Here is a 13,120-nt window from a genome sequence, read left to right on the forward strand (position 1 = left end):
CTCTTGTTCTCATAGCTGGAATGCATCTGGGATGCATGGAGATGCATGACCTTGTTTGCCATCTTTAAGCATCTCTTTGCTGCCTTCGCCAGCTTCTAGCAGTTCCTGAAGCACTGAGATTTATCCACAGGGAACATCACAGAGTGTTGTGCCCTGCCTGTTTAGTCTGTCCTAGTTCAGGGTTGAGACCCATTTCAGTCTGTCCAAAGCAGCCTAATCTTGGTGTTTTTCCTTAGGAGTCTGTTGTGTCCTGCTTTCTCACCTGGTGCCAGGTCATGGACAAGGTGTGTGCCTAGGCCTTGCCTCCACCAACTTTTGCTTTCTGCTTTAAATAACATATCAGGATTTCCTCCCACGTACATCTCCCCTTTACCACTCTTAGCATTTCCTTTGCTGTGGGTCTTTTTCCATTCTGAGCAAAATTTTTGTGCACAGTGTGGAAAGTTTCTTCCCAGTTTTGGCTCTGCATGATGGGTAGAATGAGTCTGCGGAGGAGGTGGACCTCGCACAATTGGCCACACTGCAGCTAAATGCTGCAGATTGGACTCTTCTTCCTGATTCAGCAAGTACTTGTAGGCACACAAAACCACGGGGTTGTTTAGTGTTGGGATGACCTGACACGGAGACAGCTGGTTGACTATCCAGTGCAGCCTGCTCTCTTAGATGGGAAGAGGTCATAATCACCAAAGAGAAAGTGAGGGGTGTTATCAGCTCTGGTCATGGGTCATCTTCAACAAGACAATCCAGACAGTGGATTAGCTACTGGATCTGCTGGCATGGGATGCTATACTATAGTCAGTGTTCACCTGTGGAGTTGCTGCATCCTTCCAGAAGTATATTTCTGTTTCTCCAGGGATTCTGCCTGAGTAAACTAGTCTAGGCTTTTAATCCTTCATTAGAGGCATCCTGCTTCTCTGAGTCAAACAAATCATACAAGAATAAGTCATCCAGAAGCCATGCAAGTCCATCTCCCTAACATGGCACAGCTGACTCAGGCAATGCCATTCCTCATGTTCCTTTGTTTAACCTCTCGAGAAACTCCCAGTGACTGGAAGATTATTGCTACATCCCATATCCTTTCAGCCCAATCTTTTCTTCAGTTTATCTTGATGTCATGGTACACTGGATTGGCCCGTTCTTGCTGCCCTGGGATGTGGTGTATGGCTTGTTAACTTCTTCTTTACAGCAGCTATTTATGCATTTCAGAACTGCCTTCTTGTACCCCATTGTTTTCTACAGACAGCTTATCTGCTTGCTTTGCATTTAATTTTATTTATTCTTCTGCTTTCATGGCACCTTCTACAGTCCGTCCATATCTTTGCCAGACTGATAGAGGCTGGGATACGCACCAGTGTTAGGTAGAGAGGAAGGATTACTCCAAGCCTTGCATATGTCTTGTATTTATGCAGCCCTACATACTGTTTGTGTACTTCAAAGCAAAATGCCACTATTATTCTAGTTCATCCTGTGATCTATGGTAACCACAAATCCCTTCTTAATGAGCAGGTCATGCATGATGATTTTGGGCGAGGATGTGCTGTCTGTTCTGTGTGAGGTGTCATGGTAATGGCTATAATTTATGTTAATTTGCTGTTTATGTGTTGACCTTAACCTTCAGCTAACAGTATTGGTACCAGAGAAGGTACAGATGAAAAGACATACGCCCTGTTCCCAACCCAGTAGGTTAGATGCAGAAGAGGTAAATGGAGATCTGCAGAACAGCACTGCACCATCAGTTTGGGTGGGAAATGTACAAATTGAAGGGGAAAAAAGCAGTATAACCATCTATAATTAGTATCATGCATCTCTAATAGATCAGCTAGTAGTTTTGTGCTCCCTGAGTTCTGAGGTAAGGGTGAGGAGATTTGAGAATGGGGAGGTCTGCAGGCAAGCTTTGTGTTGAGATGGCAGCTCTGACTTTGCCTTTTGCTGTTACTCTGAGCAGCGATGGCAGTGAAGCACTTAGGCATGCGCAGAGGGAGGTGAGTGTGGGTTTTCTGTGTGAAGCCAAGAGCATTCTTGTTGCTGCTGTTGCCTTGGAAAACTGGAATATTTATGACTCAGTACTAAAAGAGGCTTTTTCCATTCTTGGATGTGGCCTCTTCCTGTGTCCAACAGGGTTGTTTTTCTCCTTTCCTGCTTGCCATGCTACGGTCCACCCATTTATAGTCTCTGAGCTGACTTGTTTGCAGTACAGTCACCCTCACTTGGAGTCATCCTCTGTAGAGGGAAGAGAATGTCACTTCAGTTTACATCACGGGAACCAGAAGCAGTCGCCTTTCTCCAGCAATGCTCTCTGTGTACACAGCCATTTCTGGTTGTGCTTAGTATGTAGACAGTGAACCATCTTAGGACTGCACAGATCGAGCTCAGCCTTGTGACTCCTCAGCTGCACAGTTGGAAATAATGCTGTTTTAACTTGATGACAGAATACAAACCAATGTATGCAGCAGAAGTGTGGCTACCAAATTCACCAGCTTCAATGTATTATGATGTATTATGTGGCAGCTTAAGACTTTTAAGATCTTCCTCGTGGCAGTGGAAAACTACTGGGTTATTTTGAAAATATATTAGTTAAAATCCATATGATTTTACTGTAGAGACAATTGTTTTTGTTTTTAAATATTGCTTCTAACAGAAGCCAACCCAGTAACATTTTCATATCTGTGGCTCCCACGGGCTGCTCAGAACAAGCAATTGATTGCCAGGTATGAAGGTACATGTGTTTTGTTGTTTTTTTTTGTAATAATACTCTTTCTAGTCCTTTTGCCAATGGTTTCATTGGTCAAAGAGTTCATATTCCCACTCAGTGTATCATGAATATTTGAGCGAGTGCTTGAAGAAAGAGGGTTGCTGTTACAGCTCAGCTCCTGCTTCAGACACTTTGAAATCTCTAGGCTGCATCAGTTACATCCAGGCTTTGCTTTAATTCAAGGTTTACAGTACAGCTTTATGAGCTTTGTTTATCAGATTGAAGCTGAGACTTCTGACGACAATTCAGGAGCTGCTCTGCTGTTTCTGTCCTGATTTCCCTCCGTCTAAAAACATTCTCCTGTTTCTTTGTGCTCCTGCATGGGGACCGCTGTATTAGGGCTGAAAGATGGGACACTGGCGTTCTTGAATCAATTCTTCCTCCTACAGCTTTCAGAGAGATTTGTACCTCCTTCTTGCTCCAGAGCCCTGCATGGAAGATGTTGATAGCAGCCATTTCCTGGAAGAACAGTATGAACGTCCTGGATTTTTGGCCTGGAAGGGACTGGACGCAGACAAGCTGATTGTGGGCTGGGTTTGGATTTCCGTAGCCATCTCAGTATTGTTATGTGGAACTCAGCCCAGCCCTATGGGATCCATGCCAGAACTAGCCCTGTCTGGTAGTTGTGACTTTTATGGAGCTTGCAACTGCCTCTGTGCCTGGGCAGTAAAGCATCAGCCACTAGAAATATGAAGGGTTTGACCTTAATACAATAAAGACGAAAATCGATGTAGTAATTTAAATGAAGGATCCACCTTAGTCCAGTATTTATTTACCAGAAGAGGTTGCAGGTTGTCAGCTAGGCAAGCAGACAGGGTATCTTAAAACTTCTTTTTTTCTTTTCTGTTTTTTTCTTTCTTTTTTTGGGGGGTGGGGTGGGGAATTGGGGGCAGCACACAGGCTAAAGGAAGGCTAACATGAATGCTGAATGAGGATCTGCTGGTCTGAAGGGAAGTTGCTGTTAGAATGTAGCCTTGAGGTGGAAGCTGTTCATTAAATGAGATCACGCTATGGGCTCTGGAAGGTAATATTGCTGATGATGTTTTCTAAAGACAAAAGGCCAAGAAGGATCATCAATTCAAAGGCAGTTTAGGGCTATTCAACAGAAAAGACTATGAAGTCCTTAAGGAATAGTACAGATGAGAACTGGATAGTTCAAATTGGATGAGTGTGTGCATGAGAAATAAGCAAAAAGTTCAGGTTTGTCTGGGAGCTCCCTGAGGAAAGTAAGGAAAGCAAAGGAAAACCCAAGGCCTGTCGGTGATGTGGAGGATAACTGAGAATATCAGTGAAAAGATGAGTGTTATCTACTGTGACATACTGGATAAAATATCTGTAGCAGCAACTGGGGAATTTGAGGGGTTTAAGGCATGGTGATGTCTGGCTTGGGAGATAGTCTGCGTTTCTAGTCACTCTCTGAAAGATGTATTCAAAATGGGTCATGTCCAGAGAAGAGTTACTGGTATGATCAAAGAGATGGAGAGCCTGCCTCATGCTAAGTGATTAAAGAACACAGATGATGTAACTTTAAACACAGAGTGGATAAATACTGACATTAAGGACCATTTTTGGAACAGGAGTGAATAGGGATGAGCTATGCATGGATTAAGATAAGCTGAAAATTCAGAGAAGGTTCTTAAACATCAGAGGAATGAAGTTGGGAATTAATTCTGCTAGAAAATGGTTAGTAAACAAGAAATGTCCATTTCTGAGGGTAAAAACCAACAGCAGCGTTCTCATTTCAAGCCATCTTGTTTGCCTGGGGTTGCTAAGCCCTAATGAAACAAGTACTGCTGTTCTAGGCCATAGGCATGGCTTGCTGGGGCAGGATGACCATGGCCAGGATGGCGTGGTAAATCCTGCTGATAAGAAATGTGTCTGCAACCTGCATGGCCTCGCAGGCTCTTGTGTGTGTCCTTGGACATGCTCCAAAGGCAGGCTTAGTGGGAATCAATGGCTGACCCTCTAGGGAGAAAGTGGGGAGTAAGGGCAGGCGCTGGCACAGCACTACCATGAGCTTTCCTCGATCTGGTTGGAGCTTTGGCTTCTCGTTAGAGAACTCCCATGTTTGTTCCCACCTCCCAGCAAATAGCAAAGTTGTCAAGTACGGATTGGTAATGATTAGCCTGTATTGATTTCTGTGTATTTGTGAGGGATGTTGTTTGATCTTGAAGGCCGGGGCTTGCAGGCATGGGGAATGATTTATTTTCTTTTTCTTGTTAAGGACTTCTATAAATTTTGCATTTTCTACTGGCCTTTGTATCCCGTTCCTCGTTCCCAGTGAGCAGGAGCATACTATTGGCTTAGCTGTGACCAGCATCCTTGAAGCAGCCTGTGGTGGATGAGGTTGCTTTGACTCGGGAACTGAGATTTCTGCCTTGAGCAAACACTGGGCAAGGTGGAAAGTTTGCTCCTGAACTGCCCACAAACAAAAAGGTGTGGTAGTGTCTGTCCCTCCTGTGTCTGTGCTATAAGCAGGGCTATAATGAGCCCAAAAAACGTGTCCTAGGCATGTCCTCACTGCATCATCCACAGAAATCATCTGCAATGCTGGTCAGCTTGCTGTGACACAGGTGCACTGAGGGCAATAAGGGTAGACCCAACCAACCATCGTTTAGCAGAAGGAAGCAAGCAGCTCCCTGCTCCCTGTGCTGGATTATACCCACGTGCTGCTGCCTGGGGCTGTTGGTCTGTGGCAAGGCTGGGGCAGGTTGTGCACAAAGTCTGGTGTAATGAAAACCTTTTTCCCAACCAGTGTATGGTGTCACAGCTGCAGCCCAGGTGGCCAGCTGGGCTGTGGGTCCGGGCTGTTTCCACTTCACTGATCACCAGAGCAGATTTGCAGCACATTGGTGGGAGGCTTGGGCTCTTTGTGTTGATTTTGCTGTATAATTGCATTGAAAGTGGGAAGGTTTACAGCCAGCCTTAGCAGCCAGTGCCAACAGAGCACCAAAAGGCCGATGGAAGTAATCCTGCCAAGACAGAATAGAATTAGGAAGCTTTTTACCACCAAGCTATACAGCATGATGCTGGGCTGTCTCCTGGCTCACACGCCAGGCCAAAGGGAGCCATGTTATGGTGGGGACAGGCATGTCCTACCCCGCCATCTCCCTCCCCGAGGAGCACATCCACCAGCCTGCAGTATCACCACTCCCAGCACCAGCCACGCTCCCCTTCCCTCACTGACTCATCTCTGTGATCAGACAGCAGTCATCTCCTAGAAGACAGTCCCCCAGAAAGAGCTTTCTTCTTCCTCATTAGCGCCTGTACTCTCTTCTTGCCGCCTACAAAGCTGCGGGGACAGCCTGTCAGTGGCTGAGAGGAGCAGGTCCATGCAGGGAGATGCACCAAAGGGACCTTCATCACAGCAGTGAAGGCTGTGGAAGGCTGAGTAACGCACTGGGGAGGATGATGTGCATGTCAGCATTGGGGTGCGGATGTGCTGAAGAGTGTTTTTTTCTGAGGGAGCCCTTTGTCTGCTGCAGACTCCACCTGCAATGGTGTGTGGGTCTGGTTTGTGTCAGTGAAGTGGTTAACGTGGTGGTAGGGACAGGGAGGCAGCAGCTTTGTGCCTCCTCCCTTGGCTCTGGCACGGCCTGCGGAGGGCTGAGAGGGCACCGACATAGTTTCCATTCTCCTCTCTGCTGTGGGAACCAGTCTCCTGGGTAACAAGCGTGCCTTGTTCTGCTTCGAGCTGGCGGCTGGGCCTGGCTGCCTCCTCCCCCCACGTTCTGCTGGCCTGCGGTCTGTCCCTCCGCCCTGCATCTCCCTCGAGCTCATTGCTGGTGCTTGAAAGGGGCTGAGGTGGCAGTGTGAGGGCTGAGGGTGGGCTTGGAAGCATACTAGGATGCCTTGCATGTGTCAGCAGCCCCAGGTCTTGAGGAGGGACTGGCTGAGGTGCTGTGGTCTCAGTTTCAGAGGTGGGTTTTGGCTTGCAGCTTTAGAGCTTCTTGCTCCATGAGTCCTTAGTTCTGAGCTCTCCTGAGCACAGCACAGTATCTCTGGGAGCAGACACGGCAGCAGCCCTCTGTGCAGGGTTAAATGGTGCAGTGGAGTGTTGTCCTGTGCAGGACAGCTGTCTCCAGTGCTGCAAATGCCTCCCTTGGGACAGCAGTGAACATAGCTGGGTACCTGGCCCATGTGGTTGTGCCCAGACTGAGACAAAAAACAAACACACAGACACACACAAAAAAAGCACAAATTATTGCGCTGAGGAAAGAGAGAGCTCAGGGTGAAAGGAAATGATGAAAAAAAAAATCCCTCTCTGTGTTCCTAGGATAAGAGAAAAGCTTGGCTTTTTGCAGGTGGTAATCCTTTGTTTCAGGAAGGAGGATCTGCTGTGGATTGATACGTAGATGTGCATGGGTTTGGCCCAGGTTATGGCCAGCACTGTCACCATTAGCTGTGTTTAATAGTTGCTTGGGTCTTTGTTTGAGATTCCCCATGACAGGTGAACTGCAGAATCCCTGTCACCATGAGCAGTTCCACACCAACTGACCTGCTTGTGGCTGCATCGCACTCTCAGGGTGGCTGGGTTTTGGGGGCACCGTATAGATGCTGCTGATGAATCTCTTTAGGACAAATCACTATAGAAATGTAAAAGAAGCTTCAAGAAGCTTCTTGTCATTTTCCTGATCGTTCCGTTTCCCCCCAGCCTCCTCCTGCTGTGCATTACTTTGCAGATGAGTGTTTTTTCTCCAAGGGATCTGGCTGCCATTATCAATTGTAGGAACACAGCACTCCAGTGCCCTTTACTTTCCTTTACAAAACCAGATGAGATCAGGCAGTTTGCAACATCTGAAACCTAAGCTCATCATAGAATAACATGCTGCAGCTCTTTCCTATGGTGTAGTCATTCATCTTTATGTTTCTCCCCATGCTACCTTCCTGATTTCCCGATTCCTGTAAGAATCAATCCTCCATCTTCCAGCCTGATTTGTTCTCTCCCTTCATCTCCTTCTTTGCTCCCTCCCATCTCCTGCCTTGTCTGAGGTCCCGCAGGGACCGGTTGCAAGCCGGAGCGGCTCTGCTGTGGGCATGCTTGCTTCTTCACACACAGCAACGTCACAGCAGCAGCAGCAGCAGAAGCATTGGAGATGTGATTGCGCAGACCCTCTGCATTGCCAGGGATGCAGCTGTGAATAAAAAAAAAAATTGACTCTGTGTTTCCCACAGCATCCTAGTGAGAAAGCACGGAGCCTGCTGGAATCAGTGTGTTCAGCATTGCCGGAGCAGAGCGTGTGCAGGGAGCGGAGACAGGCAGCAGAGGATCTGCAGAAAGGTGAGATGGAGAAATGAGTGGGGTGGGTGTTTGACCTGCTGTTGGGTTTCAGGCCATTCAGTGTTCTAAAAAACGGCTGGCTTGTTTTTGCAGAGGCTGCCAGCTCCCCAGTGAAGCTTAAAGATTTTATCATTGCTTTGTCTGTTCGGAGGCTGTGTTGCTTTGGGGCTGTTGTGATTATAATTGATGCAAGAGAGTGAAGAGGCTGGTACTGCTGTGCAGAATGTGTGTTTGTCCATTGTGGTTGGGAAATAACGATTGTCAAGTCTGGGGCTGGTTGAGCAGAGGAGAGCTGTGTTTTGCCTTGACAGAGCTCCCTTGCACAGCTCTCCATTGTGTCTGCCATGACAGCCGAGCCCACACGGATTGTTGTGATCCCATGAGCTGTCACACTCTCCGTCCATCCCCAGTGGTGATGCTGCTGTGCCGCTCAAAAGCTGTTTTGACAGACAGCGCTTCAGTGAAAAGACAAACAAAGGACGTGTCAGAGGAAGGGCTGCTGCCATTATGGCTTTTGGCTGTTATTGTTTTTATTTTTTTAACACTGGTAATGCCTCATAAAGCATAGGCCGTTAGGATAAAATACTCTGGCAGGTAAAGCTAAAGCTTTGTTGCTCTGCAGAATGATGCACTGGGATCTATGCAGGCTGGAGTCCTTTGTGTCACTGAGGGTGTGTCTGTGCTGGCTATGTAAATGAATGCTTTCTCCCTGCCTCTTTCTGTAGATGAGACGAGAAAGGTTATCTCATAATGGAGGAATTACTATTTTTAATTACTGAGATGAGTGGTCCAGGCTGGGTACCAGTTACCAGAGCTTAATTACATGCTCCTCTTATAACCAAATCCCTCTTTTCCCTCCTCCCCTGCCTTCCTTCTTCTTCCCTCCCCCATTCCCTGCACAAATCCTTCCATTAAATTGCTGCTGCAAATGCAAAGGGAGAAGGGCTTGAACAAAGAGAAGGATGTATATCAGAAAGGGATATGGACACCGGAGAGGCAATGATGAGAATGAAGTCAGAGATAACAATAAAGGAAAAATATAAAACAGTGGGATTTAGATATCTGTAGACAAATGTATATATGGGAGTGTAGTAATGTCGAGTAAATAAGTAAACAAACATGGGGTTATGGAAAATGCTAAGAATGTGTGATCGCAATTGTAAGTATCAGAGGAATGTGATTTTAATGGAGCCCTACCTCCTGGTGCTGTTAATGAGCAAGCTTGGCATGTATAACCTCTTCACAAAACCCTTCTGCAGTGTGCCAGCTTGGCAGTTGCCTGGGAGCAGCTGAGCATCGAAATAAGTTGAAGGTAGTTCAGATAAAGCATCTTTAGGCATGTCAAGAACCACAGGATGATAGAGATCATGAAGTGGTGAGAATCTGGCAGGGCTGTAGTGGAATCTCGAAGCAGAAAAGGCAGATGTGAGGAACATTGCAGAGCTAGAACAATAGAGAAATGCAAGTCAGAAACCAGTGGCAGAGGTCACAGGGAAGGATATGTGGATTGTCATGGTTAGGGACTGTAAAATATGTAGCTCATAATATCATCCTCCAGCGTCTCTCCCTGTGTTCTCTGAGATGGTCAGTGCACCATGCATCCCCCACAGCTTTGCTGAGATTAGACGCAGTCTTCAGCACAGCCTTTTATACAGCACTTGTGTGAAGGAACCATTTTGCTGCTGTGGTTTCTCAGGCCGTTGCTCCCTTTCCATCCCCATGGAGCAGCAAGGCTCTCTAACATCCAGCCTTAGCGTTCAGTGGAGAAGATGCATCCCTACTTTTGGTTTAGACTGCTAGGTGTGAAGTGTGGGACTTCATAGTGCAAAATGAATTCTGCTCACAGCTCTGTGATGATGTCCTGGAAATGTCATACGTCTTCCTCAACTGCAGCTCCTTCTTGCCTCTACCTGAAACCCTGCCTTGTGATTTAGGAGCACTCTCCTGTGTGTCTCTGCAGATTAGGCTCCTGCAGAAGGGTGCTGGGGACAAGGACAACGTGTGCATTTGTAGATGTATCATGATCCAGAGTTCTGGTTGTGAAACAGGATGTATGTATGCAGCATACACGTGTCATGTTGTAGAAGATTTTTGTATGGCGTGTTTACAGTGTTTACCTGGCAGCAGTGAAGTGATGCAGCCTGCTTTGCTACATGGAAGAGAGTGCTCCTCAGTATACACGGGATGTGCCTAGCTGGTAGGTGCCATGCTTATAGTAGCAGCTGTTAAGCAGTGAGAGTGCACAGAGATTATCTGTCTTGAGATGGCTTGAGCCTAAAAGATGGGCAGTAGCTTGTGATGATTGGAGCTGGCTGAATGGATTCACAGCAGGGAGATAAGGCTGCTGTTGTATGTCTTCTCCAATGCCTTGATACAGAATGCTGGGATGAAGTACAGCTGGATCCAAGGCACCTGGACCTGCATTGCAGAATGTGCAGGTACCTAGGAGTGTATGCACTAGACTTGGAAGTGCCCTGCCCACAGCTCCATTGTTGCCTGTCAGTATGTCTGAGGCTTAAATAGCAATCAAGGAACAATTTCTCTGTCCTAGAGATGGCTTTATTTCCAGTCTGATGCTCCTGCTGAGCTCACTCTGATGTTATACCTGATAGCTAGATGGTGATGCGCCTTTGGCAAACCTATATTGAGTTTTGTCCCATTTTTTCATTTATTTCCCAGATCCATTACTCTTTCACAGTGTTTTTTGGAATGCCTTCTGTATATATAGCATATATAGTGTATATGAAGGGCAGGCTGACTGATCTCAGGTGGGTCAGTTCCCTTCCTCTTTCAGAACAGGGAAGGCTTACCTTGATTATTTTTCAGGCACGCATCTTTGGCTCATTCCTCTTCTTCCTCATGGATGTTTTTATTGAGAGCCCTCTTGTCAGTGGCGATCATGTGATGGTTCCTCATTGTTCTGGGATCAAGAATATTTTGTCCTCTCACTGCAGTACATTTGTCTGCTCAAATTTGTTTCCACTTCAAACGCTCGTTTCCTTTTCTGTGCCCTTTATTCCTTGTGTTGTCAACACGGCATTGATACAGCTTCCATATTCTTCTTCGTTCCAGAGCAGTATCAAAGATGTTGTTTCTACAGAGCTCTATTATAATTCTCAATGTGTTTGTTCATTCAGCTTGGTCAGAAATCCTACTGTTCTAATTTCCTCACCTGGGTGATTCCAGGTGTTTTTCATTTATGGTGTATGCTCAAAGTCTTTTCTGCAGTACTTCCCTGAACCCTTTGCTCTTCTTGGTTTTATAACTGTTTTGCCTGATATGCCAAATATCTGCTCTTTACAAATAAAATTTTAAAAGGAGGGAAAAAAAATTAATTTAATTACAGAGCTGTTTGCTTTTTACCTTCCTGTTGGATGTAAACTGGACTAGCTTAAGATACTTAGTCCAAAGTTACAGATTCTGGGCAGTAATTCATCTCAACATACAAGGTACTGGTGGAGCTGACTGCAGATTAAACCCAGGAAAAGCAAACAAAATGTGAGAAATATGATTTCTATGGGGGGGTGAGACACTGATCTGAGGAGGAGATGCCTCCCTGTCAGCCATCAAATCATACCTGCATGAGGAAATTTTGTCCCCAGGCTTCTGGAAGCCCTTAAAGTCCAGCTGGAAATAGGAAAGCTCACTTACCTGCTACTTTTGCTGCTTTGTGTGAAGAGTCCTGATGGGGACAAAGAGCTCCTGGCAGTCTGGTCTGTAGGTCCAAACGAGGCAGAAGGTTACACCATTCCAGAGCTATGCAAAAGGCTGTATGATAAGAGTTAAAGGAGCTGAGAGAGCTGGATAGGGATAAATCCATAGCAAAGATCAGCTATCAGTTACAGCTGCGCTTATAACTAGCCTTAGCAGGGATTTGTCATGTTGTCTGTTGAGCAAGTTCCCTGTGTGCCCCAGCATTCATCTGAAAGTTGGTTAGTCTCCAAAGTGAAAGTAACAGGCTGTCAAAATGGCTCTGGTCCCTGATTCTGCTCCAGTTTTATCTCTCGATGAAGATTATTTGTGTTCATCTTCTGAAAGAAGTGGGGCAAAGCCAGGGCACGCCTGTTAAGTGGAGAGCAAGAGCAGGTCTATCCATAAACTGTTTTTTTCCCCACCACCCTTGTGTTGTAGCCTCAGAAATACGCAGATGATGTTTTTTCTATATCTGACACATGCTAATATTTCTTGCTGGACAAGGCTGATGGTGGTTCAGCAGTAGTGACAGTCATGCTGCAGGGTTTTTTTTTCCCCATGTCATTCATTTCAAGGAAATGCAGTGGAGGTCAGGCTCAATGTTTAGTACTGACTCTTGGCAAGTGATAGGAAACCAACACTACCACCAAGCCATCCCTCTCTGCTCCAGCATGGGATACTCTCTGGAAGCAGAGACTGGAGTGTCACCACCCTTTTGCACTCTGTGGGTTGGTGGCGGAGGTGTCCCAGAGTGGTGGGAGCTCACAGGTCTTTCTGGCAAGAGAGGATTTTCTCCTCTGCAAATTACAGGGGAGAAAAAAATCAGAGCCTGTAGGGAAGATCTTGGCAATTATGCAACAGTTTTTTTTGCCAGATACTTCCCTGAGACCTGCCATTACCTCAGGCTAGCATGTAGTCTGTTCTTGGGGAAGGAATGGAGCACGTGGACAAGAGGTGGGTAATGGGTGGGAGAGTCTGCCTTCTTGTTGGTTCTCAGTTGTGAGAGAGACTCCCCTGTGCGTCTGTGGCTCTCTTTACTCAGGAGCATTCTTACATACTGGTACCAGCTAAAACAAACAGTAGTAGGAATTTCTATTTTGTTTGTATATTTATTTTGCAAGAATTCAAGTTATCATGTGATGTTTGAGCCAATCGGTTATTCAACCATGGTGCAATCAACCCTGAAGAAAAATTCTTGTGCTTCTAAATGTTGTCAAACGCAGGTTATCATCAATTAGGTTATTCCTCTGCTTCCTTTGGCCCTCATGTAAACGGGCTCTTCAGGTGCTACTCTTGAAGTGAGCTAGGAGTCTGTTCTTCCTACTGAGTTAGACTGACCATATCAGTTGGTTTTAACTGCTTCTTGTTTATCAAGGCCCCTTCTTTTTGTCTCC

At 46.1% G+C, this 13,120-nt stretch overlaps 1 protein-coding gene and 1 long non-coding RNA gene across 10 annotated transcripts in view; one reads left to right on the plus strand and one right to left on the minus strand.

The window, feature by feature from the left end:
• Window positions 1-13,120, plus strand: part of RUSC2 (RUN and SH3 domain containing 2) — a 51,444-nt gene that overhangs the window by 10,780 nt on the left and 27,544 nt on the right. For 3 of the 7 annotated variants that reach the window (XM_015848387.2, XM_015848383.2, XM_015848385.2), the window contains exon 2: window positions 7,928-8,033. The gene's annotated coding sequence lies outside the window, so the exon portion shown is untranslated. Of the gene's footprint in view, window positions 1-6,473; window positions 6,673-7,868; window positions 8,034-13,120 lie in introns of those variants that run through there. The other 4 variants (XM_015848388.2, XM_032441263.1, XM_032441264.1 and 1 more) reach the window with 4 other exon arrangements.
• On the minus strand, window positions 6,939-12,060 carry LOC107305807. Of its 3 annotated transcripts, none has more exons than XR_001551898.2 (4): window positions 11,685-12,060; window positions 10,844-11,328; window positions 9,231-9,476; window positions 6,939-7,887 (listed from the first exon to the last, which is right to left on the minus strand). It is a non-coding gene; the product is annotated as an uncharacterized LOC107305807 (long non-coding RNA). The 3 variants fall into 3 exon arrangements; XR_001551896.2 differs by lacking the exon at window positions 6,939-7,887 and adding an exon at window positions 8,241-8,752; XR_004305543.1 differs by lacking the exon at window positions 6,939-7,887 and adding an exon at window positions 8,241-8,752 and having other exon boundaries at window positions 10,844-10,953; window positions 11,685-12,059.

The sequence above is a fragment of the Coturnix japonica genome, chromosome Z (genome assembly GCF_001577835.2).
Source record: "Coturnix japonica isolate 7356 chromosome Z, Coturnix japonica 2.1, whole genome shotgun sequence".
In the NCBI taxonomy this organism is placed as follows: Eukaryota; Metazoa; Chordata; class Aves; order Galliformes; family Phasianidae; genus Coturnix; species Coturnix japonica.